Genomic DNA, 6,349 nt, shown 5'->3' with positions numbered 1-6,349 from the left:
TATTGATAAAGATTGAGATGTTCAGGTGACCCGGCTAATATGGATGGGAACCATTTCTTGTTGGATAACGAAGTGCATCAGCCGTTCACAAATACAAATACAAATCCATCTATATATGCTTGTGTTAATTAAGTCAAACCTTATTTTTACTTTGACTAGTGATATCTTTTAAATATATTGTTTGTAAATGAAATAGTTATTATTATAAAGTAGCTCTTATAATGAATCTAGGTCTGTCAATCTATATGAAATTGATATTGATAGTAAAATTTAAACTTAGAACAAACTTGAATGGACTTAAATTTTTCAATGAAAGGAAATACATAATACTTTTACACATCTTAGTGCATCGAAGTGCTACATATACATGCAAAGTGAGCCTCATCTAATTATATTCCTTATGGTGGAACATATCTATATTGAGTTAAAGTTTTTGACTTGACGTGGGTGTTTATATCTTTTCTAGATTTATTATAGGATTTAATTACACCATTATTTTAGTGACATGCGATATGCTCATTGTCGCATGTGGTAATTATGTTAGTCCAGCCTTTCATGTGCATGAGCGTCAGCATTTGTATATTCGCAAAAAATAGCTACATGTACTCTCAAGCAAGGGAGCCTAGCTGGGCGCTCTATGCTAGTGTATGCTACAAGCACCCAGTAATGTACATGTCAACGATCAGCCTCTTCGCTTGGTCGTATTTAACTTATAAGCCATGACTTATCAGCCAACGAACAGTATTCTTCTCTGACACCAAACCAGCCAACAATACTTTCAGCCATGGTTTATAAGTCGAACAAGCTCAAGCGAATAGGACGCATATAGATACTCTCTCTTTTTGCTGGCCCGCCTTATTACTCTGCCCTCCATTAATTCATGGTTGTTTGCTCAGCCACAGCTAATTGGCCCTCTTTGCTTTCTTGGCTGGGACGATGTCCATAAATCCCCATTTAGATCGTTCGTACTTATGATGGAGACAGACAGCAGCGGCACACGTGCAGAGAGGAGAGAGGTGGAGAGAATGAGTGCATCGTGTTCCAGTTTCATCCATGGAATTCATTCCAGCTGAGCAATGAACCTAAGGATACCAAGCCCTCTGTCCTCTGCTCTGTACGCCCACATATAGGGGGACTTCCTCATGCCTGTCCAGTACGTGGCGGCCCCGTCCCCCGAACCCAGGAATTCCCCGAGATTCTTGCGCGTTGCGAGACTCACTCGCACTGCGAAATTCTGCCGGTCGGCAAAGCTTGACGAGGCGTGCATGCATACATGCATGATACGCATGCAAAGAAATATTCACATACAAGATACACACGCTTCTTTTGGTGGCCGCAGCTGCCGCAGACGAGCAGGACGACGCAGGCGGCGATGATGGCGAGCTTGCCCACCTGCTGCCGCGCCCTGTCCAGCTTCTTCTTCTTCTTCTTCTCCGTTTTCTCCATGCCGCGCGCGCGTGTGCAATGCAGGAGAGGGGACGGAAGCATGCGGATGCGGCAGCTGTTGATCCCGCGCGCGCTGGCCTGGTGACTTCTTCTCGCGCGTGCTGCCATCCATCTTGTAATTGCGTCGATGTCAATCGATCTCGATCGATGGGATTGGGATGGGAATGGGATAACATATTGACATGGGCTGTGCTGCTGACAGCGGCGATGGCCGGGCGACCAGCTGTGGAGCGGGTGACGGTGCTACAGGCGACCGCTGCTTGACGCGCACGACTGTACTGATTGCTTCCTAAACTCTCCAGTGGACCGGTGCTGTGTGATCTCGTCTATGTTTCCTATTTCGTTAATGCTATGGTTAGGGTGTTTATTTGGGCGTGTGCATCCGGACGAGCCCCCTGCGAAGCGAATCGGGCCTAACACCAATCAGCCTGCTTCCATCTATGCTCTCCTCCATCTCTACTCCATGACATAACCCCCACCGACGGAAAACCCCCACGCCGCGCCCACTCCTCCTCCAGAACCACGTCGACGCCAACGTGGTCGACGAGTTAGACGTCTTCAGCGGCGCGGGGATGACAACGACGACCACCTCCGGGAGCTCATCAACGCAGATCTCCCTGGTGGGGACCTCAACCTCGGCGTGTGGAATGGCCGTCGTGGCGCTCTCATTCACCGACGCACCCACGCTGCTCGGGTACCTCGTCCAAGCAGCAAGGTGAAATTGCGCAACAATTGTTGCAAGCTTACATTTCAAGTGTTTCATCTAGATGTTGCCAAAGTAGATCGTGACGTTGCACATATTGCAATGGCTATGTCTGTTTCAAGTGTATGTTCCAAATGTTTGACTGTTTTTTTATACGTTCATTTTAAGTATTTCATCTGGATGTTGTATACACGTATGTTGCAACTATTTTATCTGGATATTGTATATGTTTGCAATAGTTTTCAAGAGTTTTCATGTGCTTTTGCAAGTGTTTCAGCAGCTTTGTTGCAAGTGTTTCAGCTGTTTCGTATGAATATTGCAAATGTTTCATCTAGATGTTGCCAAAGTAGATCGTGACGTTGCACATATTGCAATGGCTACGTCTGTTTCAAGTGTATGTTCCAAATGTTTGACTGCTTTTTTATACGTTCATTTTAAGTATTTCATCTGGATGTTGTATATGTTTGACACGTATGTTGCAACTATTTTATCTGGATATTGTATATGTTTGCAATGGTTTTCAAGAGTTTTCATGTGCTGTTGCAAGTGTTTCAGCAGCTTTGTTGCAAGTGTTTCAGCTGTTTCGTATGAATGTTGCAAATGTTTCATCTGAATGTTTCAAAGTAGATCAGGGATGTTACACATGTTGCAATGTGATTCACCTTCCACAACTGCCTGCTGCAGCTGCGCGTGGGGTGAGCAGAGGGATGGAGTGCTGCTCAATAGCAGGTGCGGGGAAAAGAGGGCGATGGTGGCAGGGGCACAAGCAATCCCCGCGTGGCATGTTGGTGCGGATAACGGAGGGGGCACAGGTGGAAAGCGGAGGGGGCGCGGGCGGACAGAGGCGCAAAGTGGAGGTGCACTTTCCTTTCTTTTTGCGGGCATGTTTTAATTTTCTTTTCAGCCTTTGTTTAGATACACTCTCGTTCTTGTGTGTTCAAGTGAATTGGTATGGAACTTAGTTTAATTTTTATCTAAATCTGTTTTAATATATGGATTGAATATATATGAATGCATCCAAACGACATCGAGGTAGTCTAGTAACAATAATTAAATACATAGTATCTAGTAACAACAAATAAATATAGGCCACTGATCTCTACCTAATGAATCCTGAGCAAAAAACGTGCAATACATTGGGCCACGTCACCTATTAATTTCCAGCCGTCAGATTAGAGCCACCACTTAATCTGACGGTAAGAAATCGCGTGCCCAACCACGGCCCATTTATCTACGTATAGCATGGGCTCCAGAAACGGCGCTCCGTCTCCAGACTCTAGAGTCGAGAAGCTTCAGGAATCACGAACCGTGCGACGGCTTTTATATTTACCCAACCCCTCCGCTTCTCCCCCCTCTCTTCCCAAGATATTTGGTACGTATCTACCTCAATCGCTTTCAGAAGATATCTAGCCAGGGATCATCCAAGGAGATAAGCTTCCATACATCTAGCAGGTAATTTTTTTTACATAACCTAAACTGAAATGTTTAGCGATCTTCTTCCCAAAATCACCACTGCTCCCATGCTGTCGCCACCAATCCGTGCGCCACTGACCTGGTCTGCCGTCCGCCGCTGTGAGCCCATCCACATCCGCCGCCACACCCGTGTCTGAACACCACCACGCCGCCATCCGCTGCCGAAGGCACGCCCCCGTTCGTAGCCACCACCTCGCCGCTCAGCACTGCCGCGCCGCCGTCAGCTCGGTCTGTTAGAACTAGAGTTATATTCCATAGTGTGAAACGTGTTGTCCATGTATAATGTAAGCGTGGTGCACACGGTCTCGTTATCTATGATTGGAGATATTCTAGGACATGCGCTTCCATGTTTAGAGTTACCTTAATTATGTTGTACTCCGGTTAGATCTCCAATCTTGGATTATAGCGCAAGGCAATCTCCTGCGCTCCTGTACTCTTATATATACATAACATGTAACCGTGGTGAGTCAAGATAGACAGCCACGTTTCTTCCAACTTCACATGGTAATCAGAGCCTCTCTTCCAATAGTACATCCAAAGTCGCCGACTTGAAGATCGTCGACTCAAGATCGCCACGAGCCCTGTATCGATCAGGGACGCGCAAGATCTGAGCCCTGTTTCGATCAGGGACCGACGCCGACGACCATGGCCTCCTCAAGCACGACGCCATCGCCCTTCGGCAAAGTCTCCGAGAAGCTCAAGCGAGACAACTATCTCCTCTGGAGGGCGCAGTTCCTTCCGGCTGTTAGAGGAGCAGAGCTTATGGGGTTCCTAGATGGAACCACCCCAAAACCACCCAAGAATCTGGAAGCTGATCAAGACGATGGTAAGAAGGTGATGATCCATAATCCGGAGTATAGCTCCTGGATGAAGAACGATCAGCAGGTTCTGAGCTATCTGCTGAATTCTCTCTCCCCCGAAGCACTTGCGCCGGTGGCTTCAGCAACCACGGCGGCAGAAGCGTGGGGAGTTCTGGAGAAGATGTTTGCTGCACAATCAAAGGCACGGGTTGCAAATCTTCGTGTCCTCCTGTCTACTACAAAGAAGGGTAACATGTCATCTGCTGCTTATTTTACCAAGATGTGTTCATACAAAGATGAACTTGCCGCTGTTGGGAAAGTTGTGGATGATGATGAGATGATTCACTTTGTCCTTAATGGACTTGATTTTGACTACAACCCTTTTGTCACTTCCATGCTTGGTCGTGACCTTTCCTTGAGTGAGTTATATTCGCAGCTACTCATCTTTGATCAGCGTATGGAGATGTTCCAAGAGAACGGGCAGTTCCAATCTTCGGCCAACATGGTAGGACGTGGTCGAGGTTCTGGAAGAAATTCTGGAGGACGCGGCCGTAACAACAACTATGGTCGTGGGCGCTCAAATCCAGGCCGTGGAGGCGGTCGTGGTGCTCCAAATTCAGGAAGAGGCAATGCACCTAAACAAGGTCAAAGTAATGATGATCCAATCTGTCAGATATGCAAGAAAGGGGGTCACTTGGCTAACCGCTGCTGGTATCGATATGAAGAAGATAGCAACTATCAGAAGACAGTTGGTGCAGCAAATACTGCATACGGCTATGACACAAACTGGTATGTGGATAGTGGAGCCTCGGAACATGTTACCGGGGCGCTTGAAAAGATGACAATGCATGATCAGTATCAAGGCCAAGATAAGATCCACACCGCCAGTGGCGCAGGTATGAAAATTAGTAACATTGGCCATGCAATTTTACATACCCCTGATAAAGATCTCCACTTAAATAAAGTGCTTCATGTTCCTTCCATAAAGAAAGATCTCCTTTCTGTCCATAAGCTCACTCGAGATAATGATATCTTTGTTGAATTTCATCCTAACTTCTTTCTTATCAAGGATCGGGAAACAAAGAGAATCCTACAGCAAGGTAGATCCTATGGCGGCCTTTATCCTATCTCGGTAGAAGCACCCATTAAGCAAGCTTTTGGAGTCAGTAGACCATCTACAAATAAATGGCATAATCGGCTTGGTCATCCGGCGTTTCCTATAGTTGAGAAGGTCATTAGTTCAAATAACCTCCCTTGTGTTAGTACTAAACATCTTGAGTCAGTGTGTAACTCGTGTCAGATGGCTAAAAGTCATCAATTACCCTACTCTGTATCTACTAGTGTTTCTACCCATCCTTTGGAGTTAATTGCATCAGATGTTTGGGGACCTGCTCCTATATCCATGGGTCAATATACATATTATGTGAGCTTCATTGACGATTTTAGTAAATTTACATGGATCTACCTTATCAAGAAAAAATCTGATGTGTTGCAAGTTTTCCAAGAATTTCAACAAATGGTTGAGAGGAAATTTGAGAGGAAGATCAAAACCGTTCAATCAGATTGGGGAGGTGAATATGAGAAGCTTCATTCCTTTTTCCGCCGCATTGGCATTATCCACCATGTTTCTTGTCCTCATGCCCATCAACAGAATGGAATAGCAGAAAGAAAACACCGTCATATTGTGGAGGTCGGTCTAGCTCTTTTAGCCAATGCCGGCATGCCCCTAAAATATTGGGGTCATGCCTTCTTAACCGCAGCCCATCTTATTAATATGCTTCCAAGTAAAATTCTCAATTTTGATACACCACATGAGCGTCTACTGCATGAGAAACCAGATTATTCCTTCCTCCGTGTTTTTGGCTGCGCGTGTTGGCCTAACCTAAGACCATACAATGCTCATAAGTTAACATTTCGTTCCATCCAG

General features: G+C 45.8%; 1 non-coding gene across 1 annotated transcript; it reads left to right on the top strand.

Moving 5' to 3' along the window:
• Positions 1-4,741: 4,741 nt before the first annotated feature.
• On the top strand, positions 4,742-4,874 carry LOC136455733 (small nucleolar RNA Z247). Its single transcript, XR_010759207.1, has one exon. It is a non-coding gene; the product is annotated as a small nucleolar RNA Z247 (small nucleolar RNA).
• The last annotated feature ends 1,475 nt before the right edge of the window (positions 4,875-6,349 follow it).

The sequence above is a fragment of the Miscanthus floridulus genome, chromosome 5, assembly GCF_019320115.1.
Source record: "Miscanthus floridulus cultivar M001 chromosome 5, ASM1932011v1, whole genome shotgun sequence".
NCBI classification, from domain to species: domain Eukaryota; kingdom Viridiplantae; phylum Streptophyta; class Magnoliopsida; order Poales; family Poaceae; genus Miscanthus; species Miscanthus floridulus.
This window is presented reverse-complemented; position numbering and strand designations above follow the sequence as displayed.